Source organism: Lissotriton vulgaris, chromosome 1_1, assembly GCF_964263255.1.
Source record: "Lissotriton vulgaris chromosome 1_1, aLisVul1.2, whole genome shotgun sequence".
NCBI lineage: Eukaryota > Metazoa > Chordata > Amphibia > Caudata > Salamandridae > Lissotriton > Lissotriton vulgaris.
This window is the reverse complement of record NC_141685.1, coordinates 230982855-230998770: the sequence shown is the minus strand read 5'-3', so window position 1 is coordinate 230998770 and position 15916 is coordinate 230982855. Positions and strand designations below refer to the sequence as shown.

Genomic DNA, 15916 nt, shown 5'->3' with positions numbered 1-15916 from the left:
ATTTTACAATGTTAGAAAGTACATCATTTTATTTAATTGTGTGAATAAAAGGAATCTCCTCCCCGTCGGGGAATTGAACCCCGGTCTCCCGCGTGACAGGCGGGGATACTGACCACTATACTAACGAGGACTTATTGGCTTCAGTTAAACAGTGCTCACCTCCCTGGGGTTAAGGCATGCCCTCGATCAATTCTCAGTATTGTAATAGGCAGAATTGCTGCTTTTGGTTAGGACAAGTAATCTTTTTTCCTAAATTATTACAATACAGAAATTCCTAGCCAAAAACAATTAGTTTTATGAAGAAATTATTTCATTGAAATAAATATCTATCGATCTGTCTATCTAGCTATCTTTCTATTCATCAATATATATATATATATAATCAGCTCACTTTACCATTTGCAGCTTATAACTATTAGCCACCAGGGGTCACTACTAACCAAAAGCAGTCATTCTACTTGTAAATCGTGCCAATCGAGTGGAACAGCGGCCTAGGATTCACCACTGCTTCATCTCATTTTCCAACAGATTGTAGACGTAAATTGGTTTTGATGGTACGCCTGTGCATGCTGAAATATTCAGAGCATATTCTGAATTTCAGTTAACACATCAGTAAGCATTTTGGCCATCAGTGAATTCAACCTTTTTTCTCAATCGGAATAGGCAAGGATAATGACAGATATATTTTACAATGTTAGAAAGTACATCATTTTATTTAATTGTGTGAATAAAAGGAATCTCCTCCCCGTCGGGGAATTGAACCCCGGTCTCCCGCGTGACAGGCGGGGATACTGACCACTATACTAACGAGGACTTATTGGCTTCAGTTAAACAGTGCTCATCTCCCTGGGGTTAAGGCATGCCCTCGATCAATTCTCAGTATTGTAATAGGCAGAATTGCTGCTTTTGGTTAGGACAAGTAATCTTTTTTCCTAAATTATTACAATACAGAAATTCCTAGGCAAAAACAATTAGTTTTATGAAGAAATTATTTCATTGAAATAAATATCTATCGATCTGTCTATCTAGCTATCTTTCTATTCATCAATATATATATTTATATATATATATATATATATATATATATATAATCAGCTCACTTTACCATTTGCAGCTTATAACTATTAGCCACCAGGGGTCACTCCTAACCAAAAGCAGTCATTCTACTTGTAAATCGTGCCAATTGAGTGGAACAGCGGCCTAGGATTCACCACTGCTTCATCTCATTTTCCAACAGATTGTAGACGTAAATTGGTTTTGATGGTACGCCTGTGCATGCTGAAATATTCAGAGCATATTCTGAATTTCAGTTAACACATCAGTAAGCATTTTGGCCATCAGTGAATTCAACCTTTTTTCTCAATCGGAGTAGGCAAGGATAATGACAGATATATTTTACAATGTTAGAAAGTACATCATTTTATTTAATTGTGTGAATAAAAGGAATCTCCTCCCCGTCTGGGAATTGAACCCCGGTCTCCCGCGTGACAGGCGGGGATACTGACCACTATACTAACGAGGACTTATTGGCTTCAGTTAAACAGTGCTCACCTCCCTGGGGTTAAGGCATGCCCTCGATCAATTCTCAGTATTGTAATAGGCAGAATTGCTGCTTTTGGTTAGGACAAGTAATCTTTTTTCCTAAATTATTACAATACAGAAATTCCTAGCCAAAAACAATTAGTTTTATGAAGAAATTATTTCATTGAAATAAATATCTATCGATCTGTCTATCTAGCTATCTTTCTATTCATCAATATATATATTTATATATATATATATATATATATATATATAATCAGCTCACTTTACCATTTGCAGCTTATAACTATTAGCCACCAGGGGTCACTCCTAACCAAAAGCAGTCATTCTACTTGTAAATCGTGCCAATTGAGTGGAACAGCGGCCTAGGATTCACCACTGCTTCATCTCATTTTCCAACAGATTGTAGACGTAAATTGGTTTTGATGGTACGCCTGTGCATGCTGAAATATTCAGAGCATATTCTGAATTTCAGTTAACACATCAGTAAGCATTTTGGCCATCAGTGAATTCAACCTTTTTTCTCAATCGGAATAGGCAAGGATAATGACAGATATATTTTACAATGTTAGAAAGTACATCATTTTATTTAATTGTGTGAATAAAAGGAATCGCCTCCCCGTCGGGGAATTGAACCCCGGTCTCCCGCGTGACAGGCGGGGATACTGACCACTATACTAACGAGGACTTATTGGCTTCAGTTAAACAGTGCTCACCTCCCTGGGGTTAAGGCATGCCCTCGATCAATTCTCAGTATTGTAATAGGCAGAATTGCTGCTTTTGGTTAGGACAAGTAATCTTTTTTCCTAAATTATTACAATACAGAAATTCCTAGCCAAAAACAATTAGTTTTATGAAGAAATTATTTCATTGAAATAAATATCTATTGATCTGTCTATCTAGCTATCTTTCTATTCATCAATATATATATATATATAATCAGCTCACTTTACCATTTGCAGCTTATAACTATTAGCCACCAGGGGTCACTACTAACCAAAAGCAGTCATTCTACTTGTAAATCGTGCCAATCGAGTGGAACAGCGGCCTAGGATTCACCACTGCTTCATCTCATTTTCCAACAGATTGTAGACGTAAATTGGTTTTGATGGTACGCCTGTGCATGCTGAAATATTCAGAGCATATTCTGAATTTCAGTTAACACATCAGTAAGCATTTTGGCCATCAGTGAATTCAACCTGTTTTCTCAATCGGAATAGGCAAGGATAATGACAGATATATTTTACAATGTTAGAAAGTACATCATTTTATTTAATTGTGTGAATAAAAGGAATCTCCTCCCCGTCGGGGAATTGAACCCCGGTCTCCCGCGTGACAGGCGGGGATACTGACCACTATACTAACGAGGACTTATTGGCTTCAGTTAAACAGTGCTCACCTCCCTGGGGTTAAGGCATGCCCTCGATCAATTCTCAGTATTGTAATAGGCAGAATTGCTGCTTTTGGTTAGGACAAGTAATCTTTTTTCCTAAATTATTACAATACAGAAATTCCTAGCCAAAAACAATTAGTTTTATGAAGAAATTATTTCATTGAAATAAATATCTATCGATCTGTCTATCTAGCTATCTTTCTATTCATCAATATATATATTTATATATATATATATATATATATATATAATCAGCTCACTTTACCATTTGCAGCTTATAACTATTAGCCACCAGGGGTCACTCCTAACCAAAAGCAGTCATTCTACTTGTAAATCGTGCCAATTGAGTGGAACAGCGGCCTAGGATTCACCACTGCTTCATCTCATTTTCCAACAGATTGTAGACGTAAATTGGTTTTGATGGTACGCCTGTGCATGCTGAAATATTCAGAGCATATTCTGAATTTCAGTTAACACATCAGTAAGCATTTTGGCCATCAGTGAATTCAACCTTTTTTCTCAATCGGAATAGGCAAGGATAATGACAGATATATTTTACAATGTTAGAAAGTACATCATTTTATTTAATTGTGTGAATAAAAGGAATCGCCTCCCCGTCGGGGAATTGAACCCCGGTCTCCCGCGTGACAGGCGGGGATACTGACCACTATACTAACGAGGACTTATTGGCTTCAGTTAAACAGTGCTCACCTCCCTGGGGTTAAGGCATGCCCTCGATCAATTCTCAGTATTGTAATAGGCAGAATTGCTGCTTTTGGTTAGGACAAGTAATCTTTTTTCCTAAATTATTACAATACAGAAATTCCTAGCCAAAAACAATTAGTTTTATGAAGAAATTATTTCATTGAAATAAATATCTATCGATCTGTCTATCTAGCTATCTTTCTATTCATCAATATATATATATATATAATCAGCTCACTTTACCATTTGCAGCTTATAACTATTAGCCACCAGGGGTCACTACTAACCAAAAGCAGTCATTCTACTTGTAAATCGTGCCAATCGAGTGGAACAGCGGCCTAGGATTCACCACTGCTTCATCTCATTTTCCAACAGATTGTAGACGTAAATTGGTTTTGATGGTACGCCTGTGCATGCTGAAATATTCAGAGCATATTCTGAATTTCAGTTAACACATCAGTAAGCATTTTGGCCATCAGTGAATTCAACCTGTTTTCTCAATCGGAATAGGCAAGGATAATGACAGATATATTTTACAATGTTAGAAAGTACATCATTTTATTTAATTGTGTGAATAAAAGGAATCTCCTCCCCGTCGGGGAATTGAACCCCGGTCTCCCGCGTGACAGGCGGGGATACTGACCACTATACTAACGAGGACTTATTGGCTTCAGTTAAACAGTGCTCATCTCCCTGGGGTTAAGGCATGCCCTCGATCAATTCTCAGTATTGTAATAGGCAGAATTGCTGCTTTTGGTTAGGACAAGTAATCTTTTTTCCTAAATTATTACAATACAGAAATTCCTAGCCAAAAACAATTAGTTTTATGAAGAAATTATTTCATTGAAATAAATATCTATCGATCTGTCTATCTAGCTATCTTTCTATTCATCAATATATATATTTATATATATATATATATATATAATCAGCTCACTTTACCATTTGCAGCTTATAACTATTAGCCACCAGGGGTCACTACTAACCAAAAGCAGTCATTCTACTTGTAAATCGTGCCAATCGAGTGGAACAGCGGCCTAGGATTCACCACTGCTTCATCTCATTTTCCAACAGATTGTAGACGTAAATTGGTTTTGATGGTACGCCTGTGCATGCTGAAATATTCAGAGCATATTCTGAATTTCAGTTAACACATCAGTAAGCATTTTGGCCATCAGTGAATTCAACCTTTTTTCTCAATCGGAATAGGCAAGGATAATGACAGATATATTTTACAATGTTAGAAAGTACATCATTTTATTTAATTGTGTGAATAAAAGGAATCTCCTCCCCGTCGGGGAATTGAACCCCGGTCTCCCGCGTGACAGGCGGGGATACTGACCACTATACTAACGAGGACTTATTGGCTTCAGTTAAACAGTGCTCACCTCCCTGGGGTTAAGGCATGCCCTCGATCAATTCTCAGTATTGTAATAGGCAGAATTGCTGCTTTTGGTTAGGACAAGTAATCTTTTTTCCTAAATTATTACAATACAGAAATTCCTAGCCAAAAACAATTAGTTTTATGAAGAAATTATTTCATTGAAATAAATATCTATCGATCTGTCTATCTAGCTATCTTTCTATTCATCAATATATATATTTATATATATATATATATATATAATCAGCTCACTTTACCATTTGCAGCTTATAACTATTAGCCACCAGGGGTCACTCCTAACCAAAAGCAGTCATTCTACTTGTAAATCGTGCCAATTGAGTGGAACAGCGGCCTAGGATTCACCACTGCTTCATCTCATTTTCCAACAGATTGTAGACGTAAATTGGTTTTGATGGTACGCCTGTGCATGCTGAAATATTCAGAGCATATTCTGAATTTCAGTTAACACATCAGTAAGCATTTTGGCCATCAGTGAATTCAACCTTTTTTCTCAATCGGAATAGGCAAGGATAATGACAGATATATTTTACAATGTTAGAAAGTACATCATTTTATTTAATTGTGTGAATAAAAGGAATCGCCTCCCCGTCGGGGAATTGAACCCCGGTCTCCCGCGTGACAGGCGGGGATACTGACCACTATACTAACGAGGACTTATTGGCTTCAGTTAAACAGTGCTCACCTCCCTGGGGTTAAGGCATGCCCTCGATCAATTCTCAGTATTGTAATAGGCAGAATTGCTGCTTTTGGTTAGGACAAGTAATCTTTTTTCCTAAATTATTACAATACAGAAATTCCTAGCCAAAAACAATTAGTTTTATGAAGAAATTATTTCATTGAAATAAATATCTATCGATCTGTCTATCTAGCTATCTTTCTATTCATCAATATATATATATATATAATCAGCTCACTTTACCATTTGCAGCTTATAACTATTAGCCACCAGGGGTCACTACTAACCAAAAGCAGTCATTCTACTTGTAAATCGTGCCAATCGAGTGGAACAGCGGCCTAGGATTCACCACTGCTTCATCTCATTTTCCAACAGATTGTAGACGTAAATTGGTTTTGATGGTACGCCTGTGCATGCTGAAATATTCAGAGCATATTCTGAATTTCAGTTAACACATCAGTAAGCATTTTGGCCATCAGTGAATTCAACCTGTTTTCTCAATCGGAATAGGCAAGGATAATGACAGATATATTTTACAATGTTAGAAAGTACATCATTTTATTTAATTGTGTGAATAAAAGGAATCTCCTCCCCGTCGGGGAATTGAACCCCGGTCTCCCGCGTGACAGGCGGGGATACTGACCACTATACTAACGAGGACTTATTGGCTTCAGTTAAACAGTGCTCACCTCCCTGGGGTTAAGGCATGCCCTCGATCAATTCTCAGTATTGTAATAGGCAGAATTGCTGCTTTTGGTTAGGACAAGTAATCTTTTTTCCTAAATTATTACAATACAGAAATTCCTAGCCAAAAACAATTAGTTTTATGAAGAAATTATTTCATTGAAATAAATATCTATCGATCTGTCTATCTAGCTATCTTTCTATTCATCAATATATATATTTATATATATATATATATATATATATATAATCAGCTCACTTTACCATTTGCAGCTTATAACTATTAGCCACCAGGGGTCACTCCTAACCAAAAGCAGTCATTCTACTTGTAAATCGTGCCAATTGAGTGGAACAGCGGCCTAGGATTCACCACTGCTTCATCTCATTTTCCAACAGATTGTAGACGTAAATTGGTTTTGATGGTACGCCTGTGCATGCTGAAATATTCAGAGCATATTCTGAATTTCAGTTAACACATCAGTAAGCATTTTGGCCATCAGTGAATTCAACCTTTTTTCTCAATCGGAATAGGCAAGGATAATGACAGATATATTTTACAATGTTAGAAAGTACATCATTTTATTTAATTGTGTGAATAAAAGGAATCGCCTCCCCGTCGGGGAATTGAACCCCGGTCTCCCGCGTGACAGGCGGGGATACTGACCACTATACTAACGAGGACTTATTGGCTTCAGTTAAACAGTGCTCACCTCCCTGGGGTTAAGGCATGCCCTCGATCAATTCTCAGTATTGTAATAGGCAGAATTGCTGCTTTTGGTTAGGACAAGTAATCTTTTTTCCTAAATTATTACAATACAGAAATTCCTAGCCAAAAACAATTAGTTTTATGAAGAAATTATTTCATTGAAATAAATATCTATCGATCTGTCTATCTAGCTATCTTTCTATTCATCAATATATATATATATATAATCAGCTCACTTTACCATTTGCAGCTTATAACTATTAGCCACCAGGGGTCACTACTAACCAAAAGCAGTCATTCTACTTGTAAATCGTGCCAATCGAGTGGAACAGCGGCCTAGGATTCACCACTGCTTCATCTCATTTTCCAACAGATTGTAGACGTAAATTGGTTTTGATGGTACGCCTGTGCATGCTGAAATATTCAGAGCATATTCTGAATTTCAGTTAACACATCAGTAAGCATTTTGGCCATCAGTGAATTCAACCTGTTTTCTCAATCGGAATAGGCAAGGATAATGACAGATATATTTTACAATGTTAGAAAGTACATCATTTTATTTAATTGTGTGAATAAAAGGAATCTCCTCCCCGTCGGGGAATTGAACCCCGGTCTCCCGCGTGACAGGCGGGGATACTGACCACTATACTAACGAGGACTTATTGGCTTCAGTTAAACAGTGCTCATCTCCCTGGGGTTAAGGCATGCCCTCGATCAATTCTCAGTATTGTAATAGGCAGAATTGCTGCTTTTGGTTAGGACAAGTAATCTTTTTTCCTAAATTATTACAATACAGAAATTCCTAGCCAAAAACAATTAGTTTTATGAAGAAATTATTTCATTGAAATAAATATCTATCGATCTGTCTATCTAGCTATCTTTCTATTCATCAATATATATATTTATATATATATATATATATATAATCAGCTCACTTTACCATTTGCAGCTTATAACTATTAGCCACCAGGGGTCACTACTAACCAAAAGCAGTCATTCTACTTGTAAATCGTGCCAATCGAGTGGAACAGCGGCCTAGGATTCACCACTGCTTCATCTCATTTTCCAACAGATTGTAGACGTAAATTGGTTTTGATGGTACGCCTGTGCATGCTGAAATATTCAGAGCATATTCTGAATTTCAGTTAACACATCAGTAAGCATTTTGGCCATCAGTGAATTCAACCTTTTTTCTCAATCGGAATAGGCAAGGATAATGACAGATATATTTTACAATGTTAGAAAGTACATCATTTTATTTAATTGTGTGAATAAAAGGAATCTCCTCCCCGTCGGGGAATTGAACCCCGGTCTCCCGCGTGACAGGCGGGGATACTGACCACTATACTAACGAGGACTTATTGGCTTCAGTTAAACAGTGCTCACCTCCCTGGGGTTAAGGCATGCCCTCGATCAATTCTCAGTATTGTAATAGGCAGAATTGCTGCTTTTGGTTAGGACAAGTAATCTTTTTTCCTAAATTATTACAATACAGAAATTCCTAGCCAAAAACAATTAGTTTTATGAAGAAATTATTTCATTGAAATAAATATCTATCGATCTGTCTATCTAGCTATCTTTCTATTCATCAATATATATATTTATATATATATATATATATATAATCAGCTCACTTTACCATTTGCAGCTTATAACTATTAGCCACCAGGGGTCACTACTAACCAAAAGCAGTCATTCTACTTGTAAATCGTGCCAATCGAGTGGAACAGCGGCCTAGGATTCACCACTGCTTCATCTCATTTTCCAACAGATTGTAGACGTAAATTGGTTTTGATGGTACGCCTGTGCATGCTGAAATATTCAGAGCATATTCTGAATTTCAGTTAACACATCAGTAAGCATTTTGGCCATCAGTGAATTCAACCTTTTTTCTCAATCGGAATAGGCAAGGATAATGACAGATATATTTTACAATGTTAGAAAGTACATCATTTTATTTAATTGTGTGAATAAAAGGAATCTCCTCCCCGTCGGGGAATTGAACCCCGGTCTCCCGCGTGACAGGCGGGGATACTGACCACTATACTAACGAGGACTTATTGGCTTCAGTTAAACAGTGCTCATCTCCCTGGGGTTAAGGCATGCCCTCGATCAATTCTCAGTATTGTAATAGGCAGAATTGCTGCTTTTGGTTAGGACAAGTAATCTTTTTTCCTAAATTATTACAATACAGAAATTCCTAGCCAAAAACAATTAGTTTTATGAAGAAATTATTTCATTGAAATAAATATCTATCGATCTGTCTATCTAGCTATCTTTCTATTCATCAATATATATATTTATATATATATATATATATATATATATATAATCAGCTCACTTTACCATTTGCAGCTTATAACTATTAGCCACCAGGGGTCACTACTAACCAAAAGCAGTCATTCTACTTGTAAATCGTGCCAATCGAGTGGAACAGCGGCCTAGGATTCACCACTGCTTCATCTCATTTTCCAACAGATTGTAGACGTAAATTGGTTTTGATGGTACGCCTGTGCATGCTGAAATATTCAGAGCATATTCTGAATTTCAGTTAACACATCAGTAAGCATTTTGGCCATCAGTGAATTCAACCTTTTTTCTCAATCGGAATAGGCAAGGATAATGACAGATATATTTTACAATGTTAGAAAGTACATCATTTTATTTAATTGTGTGAATAAAAGGAATCTCCTCCCCGTCGGGGAATTGAACCCCGGTCTCCCGCGTGACAGGCGGGGATACTGACCACTATACTAACGAGGACTTATTGGCTTCAGTTAAACAGTGCTCATCTCCCTGGGGTTAAGGCATGCCCTCGATCAATTCTCAGTATTGTAATAGGCAGAATTGCTGCTTTTGGTTAGGACAAGTAATCTTTTTTCCTAAATTATTACAATACAGAAATTCCTAGCCAAAAACAATTAGTTTTATGAAGAAATTATTTCATTGAAATAAATATCTATCGATCTGTCTATCTAGCTATCTTTCTATTCATCAATATATATATTTATATATATATATATATATATATATATATATATATAATCAGCTCACTTTACCATTTGCAGCTTATAACTATTAGCCACCAGGGGTCACTCCTAACCAAAAGCAGTCATTCTACTTGTAAATCGTGCCAATTGAGTGGAACAGCGGCCTAGGATTCACCACTGCTTCATCTCATTTTCCAACAGATTGTAGACGTAAATTGGTTTTGATGGTACGCCTGTGCATGCTGAAATATTCAGAGCATATTCTGAATTTCAGTTAACACATCAGTAAGCATTTTGGCCATCAGTGAATTCAACCTTTTTTCTCAATCGGAATAGGCAAGGATAATGACAGATATATTTTACAATGTTAGAAAGTACATCATTTTATTTAATTGTGTGAATAAAAGGAATCTCCTCCCCGTCTGGGAATTGAACCCCGGTCTCCCGCGTGACAGGCGGGGATACTGACCACTATACTAATGAGGACTTATTGGCTTCAGTTAAACAGTGCTCACCTCCCTGGGGTTAAGGCATGCCCTCGATCAATTCTCAGTATTGTAATAGGCAGAATTGCTGCTTTTGGTTAGGACAAGTAATCTTTTTTCCTAAATTATTACAATACAGAAATTCCTAGCCAAAAACAATTAGTTTTATGAAGAAATTATTTCATTGAAATAAATATCTATCGATCTGTCTATCTAGCTATCTTTCTATTCATCAATATATATATATATATAATCAGCTCACTTTACCATTTGCAGCTTATAACTATTAGCCACCAGGGGTCACTACTAACCAAAAGCAGTCATTCTACTTGTAAATCGTGCCAATCGAGTGGAACAGCGGCCTAGGATTCACCACTGCTTCATCTCATTTTCCAACAGATTGTAGACGTAAATTGGTTTTGATGGTACGCCTGTGCATGCTGAAATATTCAGAGCATATTCTGAATTTCAGTTAACACATCAGTAAGCATTTTGGCCATCAGTGAATTCAACCTGTTTTCTCAATCGGAATAGGCAAGGATAATGACAGATATATTTTACAATGTTAGAAAGTACATCATTTTATTTAATTGTGTGAATAAAAGGAATCTCCTCCCCGTCGGGGAATTGAACCCCGGTCTCCCGCGTGACAGGCGGGGATACTGACCACTATACTAACGAGGACTTATTGGCTTCAGTTAAACAGTGCTCATCTCCCTGGGGTTAAGGCATGCCCTCGATCAATTCTCAGTATTGTAATAGGCAGAATTGCTGCTTTTGGTTAGGACAAGTAATCTTTTTTCCTAAATTATTACAATACAGAAATTCCTAGCCAAAAACAATTAGTTTTATGAAGAAATTATTTCATTGAAATAAATATCTATCGATCTGTCTATCTAGCTATCTTTCTATTCATCAATATATATATTTATATATATATATATATATATAATCAGCTCACTTTACCATTTGCAGCTTATAACTATTAGCCACCAGGGGTCACTACTAACCAAAAGCAGTCATTCTACTTGTAAATCGTGCCAATCGAGTGGAACAGCGGCCTAGGATTCACCACTGCTTCATCTCATTTTCCAACAGATTGTAGACGTAAATTGGTTTTGATGGTACGCCTGTGCATGCTGAAATATTCAGAGCATATTCTGAATTTCAGTTAACACATCAGTAAGCATTTTGGCCATCAGTGAATTCAACCTTTTTTCTCAATCGGAATAGGCAAGGATAATGACAGATATATTTTACAATGTTAGAAAGTACATCATTTTATTTAATTGTGTGAATAAAAGGAATCTCCTCCCCGTCGGGGAATTGAACCCCGGTCTCCCGCGTGACAGGCGGGGATACTGACCACTATACTAACGAGGACTTATTGGCTTCAGTTAAACAGTGCTCATCTCCCTGGGGTTAAGGCATGCCCTCAATCAATTCTCAGTATTGTAATAGGCAGAATTGCTGCTTTTGGTTAGGACAAGTAATCTTTTTTCCTAAATTATTACAATACAGAAATTCCTAGCCAAAAACAATTAGTTTTATGAAGAAATTATTTCATTGAAATAAATATCTATCGATCTGTCTATCTAGCTATCTTTCTATTCATCAATATATATATTTATATATATATATATATATATATATATAATCTGCTCACTTTACCATTTGCAGCTTATAACTATTAGCCACCAGGGGTCACTCCTAACCAAAAGCAGTCATTCTACTTGTAAATCGTGCCAATTGAGTGGAACAGCGGCCTAGGATTCACCACTGCTTCATCTCATTTTCCAACAGATTGTAGACGTAAATTGGTTTTGATGGTATGCCTGTGCATGCTGAAATATTCAGAGCATATTCTGAATTTCAGTTAACACATCAGTAAGCATTTTGGCCATCAGTGAATTCAACCTTTTTTCTCAATCGGAATAGGCAAGGATAATGACAGATATATTTTACAATGTTAGAAAGTACATCATTTTATTTAATTGTGTGAATAAAAGGAATCGCCTCCCCGTCGGGGAATTGAACCCCGGTCTCCCGCGTGACAGGCGGGGATACTGACCACTATACTAACGAGGACTTATTGGCTTCAGTTAAACAGTGCTCACCTCCCTGGGGTTAAGGCATGCCCTCGATCAATTCTCAGTATTGTAATAGGCAGAATTGCTGCTTTTGGTTAGGACAAGTAATCTTTTTTCCTAAATTATTACAATACAGAAATTCCTAGCCAAAAACAATTAGTTTTATGAAGAAATTATTTCATTGAAATAAATATCTATCGATCTGTCTATCTAGCTATCTTTCTATTCATCAATATATATATATATATAATCAGCTCACTTTACCATTTGCAGCTTATAACTATTAGCCACCAGGGGTCACTACTAACCAAAAGCAGTCATTCTACTTGTAAATCGTGCCAATCGAGTGGAACAGCGGCCTAGGATTCACCACTGCTTCATCTCATTTTCCAACAGATTGTAGACGTAAATTGGTTTTGATGGTACGCCTGTGCATGCTGAAATATTCAGAGCATATTCTGAATTTCAGTTAACACATCAGTAAGCATTTTGGCCATCAGTGAATTCAACCTGTTTTCTCAATCGGAATAGGCAAGGATAATGACAGATATATTTTACAATGTTAGAAAGTACATCATTTTATTTAATTGTGTGAATAAAAGGAATCTCCTCCCCGTCGGGGAATTGAACCCCGGTCTCCCGCGTGACAGGCGGGGATACTGACCACTATACTAACGAGGACTTGTTGGCTTCAGTTAAACAGTGCTCATCTCCCTGGGGTTAAGGCATGCCCTCGATCAATTCTCAGTATTGTAATAGGCAGAATTGCTGCTTTTGGTTAGGACAAGTAATCTTTTTTCCTAAATTATTACAATACAGAAATTCCTAGCCAAAAACAATTAGTTTTATGAAGAAATTATTTCATTGAAATAAATATCTATCGATCTGTCTATCTAGCTATCTTTCTATTCATCAATATATATATTTATATATATATATATATATATAATCAGCTCACTTTACCATTTGCAGCTTATAACTATTAGCCACCAGGGGTCACTACTAACCAAAAGCAGTCATTCTACTTGTAAATCGTGCCAATCGAGTGGAACAGCGGCCTAGGATTCACCACTGCTTCATCTCATTTTCCAACAGATTGTAGACGTAAATTGGTTTTGATGGTACGCCTGTGCATGCTGAAATATTCAGAGCATATTCTGAATTTCAGTTAACACATCAGTAAGCATTTTGGCCATCAGTGAATTCAACCTTTTTTCTCAATCGGAATAGGCAAGGATAATGACAGATATATTTTACAATGTTAGAAAGTACATCATTTTATTTAATTGTGTGAATAAAAGGAATCTCCTCCCCGTCGGGGAATTGAACCCCGGTCTCCCGCGTGACAGGCGGGGATACTGACCACTATACTAACGAGGACTTATTGGCTTCAGTTAAACAGTGCTCACCTCCCTGGGGTTAAGGCATGCCCTCGATCAATTCTCAGTATTGTAATAGGCAGAATTGCTGCTTTTGGTTAGGACAAGTAATCTTTTTTCCTAAATTATTACAATACAGAAATTCCTAGCCAAAAACAATTAGTTTTATGAAGAAATTATTTCATTGAAATAAATATCTATCGATCTGTCTATCTAGCTATCTTTCTATTCATCAATATATATATTTATATATATATATATATATATAATCAGCTCACTTTACCATTTGCAGCTTATAACTATTAGCCACCAGGGGTCACTACTAACCAAAAGCAGTCATTCTACTTGTAAATCGTGCCAATCGAGTGGAACAGCGGCCTAGGATTCACCACTGCTTCATCTCATTTTCCAACAGATTGTAGACGTAAATTGGTTTTGATGGTACGCCTGTGCATGCTGAAATATTCAGAGCATATTCTGAATTTCAGTTAACACATCAGTAAGCATTTTGGCCATCAGTGAATTCAACCTTTTTTCTCAATCGGAATAGGCAAGGATAATGACAGATATATTTTACAATGTTAGAAAGTACATCATTTTATTTAATTGTGTGAATAAAAGGAATCTCCTCCCCGTCGGGGAATTGAACCCCGGTCTCCCACGTGACAGGCGGGGATACTGACCACTATACTAACGAGGACTTATTGGCTTCAGTTAAACAGTGCTCATCTCCCTGGGGTTAAGGCATGCCCTCGATCAATTCTCAGTATTGTAATAGGCAGAATTGCTGCTTTTGGTTAGGACAAGTAATCTTTTTTCCTAAATTATTACAATACAGAAATTCCTAGCCAAAAACAATTAGTTTTATGAAGAAATTATTTCATTGAAATAAATATCTATCGATCTGTCTATCTAGCTATCTTTCTATTCATCAATATATATATTTATATATATATATATATATATATATATATAATCAGCTCACTTTACCATTTGCAGCTTATAACTATTAGCCACCAGGGGTCACTACTAACCAAAAGCAGTCATTCTACTTGTAAATCGTGCCAATCGAGTGGAACAGCGGCCTAGGATTCACCACTGCTTCATCTCATTTTCCAACAGATTGTAGACGTAAATTGGTTTTGATGGTACGCCTGTGCATGCTGAAATATTCAGAGCATATTCTGAATTTCAGTTAACACATCAGTAAGCATTTTGGCCATCAGTGAATTCAACCTTTTTTCTCAATCGGAATAGGCAAGGATAATGACAGATATATTTTACAATGTTAGAAAGTACATCATTTTATTTAATTGTGTGAATAAAAGGAATCTCCTCCCCGTCGGGGAATTGAACCCCGGTCTCCCGCGTGACAGGCGGGTATACTGACCACTATACTAACGAGGACTTATTGGCTTCAGTTAAACAGTGCTCATCTCCCTGGGGTTAAGGCATGCCCTCGATCAATTCTCAGTATTGTAATAGGCAGAATTGCTGCTTTTGGTTAGGACAAGTAATCTTTTTTCCTAAATTATTACAATACAGAAATTCCTAGCCAAAAACAATTAGTTTTATGAAGAAATTATTTCATTGAAATAAATATCTATCGATCTGTCTATCTAGCTATCTTTCTATTCATCAATATATATATTTATATATATATATATATATATATATATATATAATCAGCTCACTTTACCATTTGCAGCTTATAACTATTAGCCACCAGGGGTCACTCCTAACCAAAAGCAGTCATTCTACTTGTAAATCGTGCCAATTGAGTGGAACAGCGGCCTAGGATTCACCACTGCTTCATCTCATTTTCCAACAGATTGTAGACGTAAATTGGTTTTGATGGTAC

At 36.7% G+C, this 15916-nt stretch overlaps 20 non-coding genes across 20 annotated transcripts; all 20 read right to left on the bottom strand.

The window, feature by feature from the left end:
- Positions 1-58: 58 nt before the first annotated feature.
- On the bottom strand, positions 59-130 carry TRNAD-GUC (transfer RNA aspartic acid (anticodon GUC)). The gene has a single exon. It is a non-coding gene; the product is annotated as a tRNA-Asp (tRNA).
- Positions 131-741: 611 nt separating this feature from the next.
- TRNAD-GUC (transfer RNA aspartic acid (anticodon GUC)) lies at positions 742-813 on the bottom strand. Its single transcript has one exon. It is a non-coding gene; the product is annotated as a tRNA-Asp (tRNA).
- Positions 814-2157: 1344 nt separating this feature from the next.
- On the bottom strand, positions 2158-2229 carry TRNAD-GUC (transfer RNA aspartic acid (anticodon GUC)). Its single transcript has one exon. It is a non-coding gene; the product is annotated as a tRNA-Asp (tRNA).
- Positions 2230-2840: 611 nt separating this feature from the next.
- TRNAD-GUC (transfer RNA aspartic acid (anticodon GUC)) lies at positions 2841-2912 on the bottom strand. Its single transcript has one exon. It is a non-coding gene; the product is annotated as a tRNA-Asp (tRNA).
- Positions 2913-3545: 633 nt separating this feature from the next.
- TRNAD-GUC (transfer RNA aspartic acid (anticodon GUC)) lies at positions 3546-3617 on the bottom strand. The gene has a single exon. It is a non-coding gene; the product is annotated as a tRNA-Asp (tRNA).
- Positions 3618-4228: 611 nt separating this feature from the next.
- On the bottom strand, positions 4229-4300 carry TRNAD-GUC (transfer RNA aspartic acid (anticodon GUC)). Its single transcript has one exon. It is a non-coding gene; the product is annotated as a tRNA-Asp (tRNA).
- Positions 4301-4927: 627 nt separating this feature from the next.
- On the bottom strand, positions 4928-4999 carry TRNAD-GUC (transfer RNA aspartic acid (anticodon GUC)). Its single transcript has one exon. It is a non-coding gene; the product is annotated as a tRNA-Asp (tRNA).
- Positions 5000-5626: 627 nt separating this feature from the next.
- On the bottom strand, positions 5627-5698 carry TRNAD-GUC (transfer RNA aspartic acid (anticodon GUC)). Its single transcript has one exon. It is a non-coding gene; the product is annotated as a tRNA-Asp (tRNA).
- A 611-nt stretch (positions 5699-6309) lies between these two features.
- Positions 6310-6381, bottom strand: TRNAD-GUC (transfer RNA aspartic acid (anticodon GUC)). The gene has a single exon. It is a non-coding gene; the product is annotated as a tRNA-Asp (tRNA).
- Positions 6382-7014: 633 nt separating this feature from the next.
- On the bottom strand, positions 7015-7086 carry TRNAD-GUC (transfer RNA aspartic acid (anticodon GUC)). Its single transcript has one exon. It is a non-coding gene; the product is annotated as a tRNA-Asp (tRNA).
- A 611-nt stretch (positions 7087-7697) lies between these two features.
- On the bottom strand, positions 7698-7769 carry TRNAD-GUC (transfer RNA aspartic acid (anticodon GUC)). Its single transcript has one exon. It is a non-coding gene; the product is annotated as a tRNA-Asp (tRNA).
- A 627-nt stretch (positions 7770-8396) lies between these two features.
- On the bottom strand, positions 8397-8468 carry TRNAD-GUC (transfer RNA aspartic acid (anticodon GUC)). The gene has a single exon. It is a non-coding gene; the product is annotated as a tRNA-Asp (tRNA).
- Positions 8469-9095: 627 nt separating this feature from the next.
- TRNAD-GUC (transfer RNA aspartic acid (anticodon GUC)) lies at positions 9096-9167 on the bottom strand. Its single transcript has one exon. It is a non-coding gene; the product is annotated as a tRNA-Asp (tRNA).
- A 635-nt stretch (positions 9168-9802) lies between these two features.
- Positions 9803-9874, bottom strand: TRNAD-GUC (transfer RNA aspartic acid (anticodon GUC)). The gene has a single exon. It is a non-coding gene; the product is annotated as a tRNA-Asp (tRNA).
- Positions 9875-11198: 1324 nt separating this feature from the next.
- Positions 11199-11270, bottom strand: TRNAD-GUC (transfer RNA aspartic acid (anticodon GUC)). Its single transcript has one exon. It is a non-coding gene; the product is annotated as a tRNA-Asp (tRNA).
- Positions 11271-11897: 627 nt separating this feature from the next.
- On the bottom strand, positions 11898-11969 carry TRNAD-GUC (transfer RNA aspartic acid (anticodon GUC)). Its single transcript has one exon. It is a non-coding gene; the product is annotated as a tRNA-Asp (tRNA).
- A 633-nt stretch (positions 11970-12602) lies between these two features.
- On the bottom strand, positions 12603-12674 carry TRNAD-GUC (transfer RNA aspartic acid (anticodon GUC)). Its single transcript has one exon. It is a non-coding gene; the product is annotated as a tRNA-Asp (tRNA).
- Positions 12675-13285: 611 nt separating this feature from the next.
- Positions 13286-13357, bottom strand: TRNAD-GUC (transfer RNA aspartic acid (anticodon GUC)). The gene has a single exon. It is a non-coding gene; the product is annotated as a tRNA-Asp (tRNA).
- Positions 13358-13984: 627 nt separating this feature from the next.
- On the bottom strand, positions 13985-14056 carry TRNAD-GUC (transfer RNA aspartic acid (anticodon GUC)). Its single transcript has one exon. It is a non-coding gene; the product is annotated as a tRNA-Asp (tRNA).
- A 1334-nt stretch (positions 14057-15390) lies between these two features.
- On the bottom strand, positions 15391-15462 carry TRNAD-GUC (transfer RNA aspartic acid (anticodon GUC)). Its single transcript has one exon. It is a non-coding gene; the product is annotated as a tRNA-Asp (tRNA).
- Positions 15463-15916: the final 454 nt, after the last annotated feature.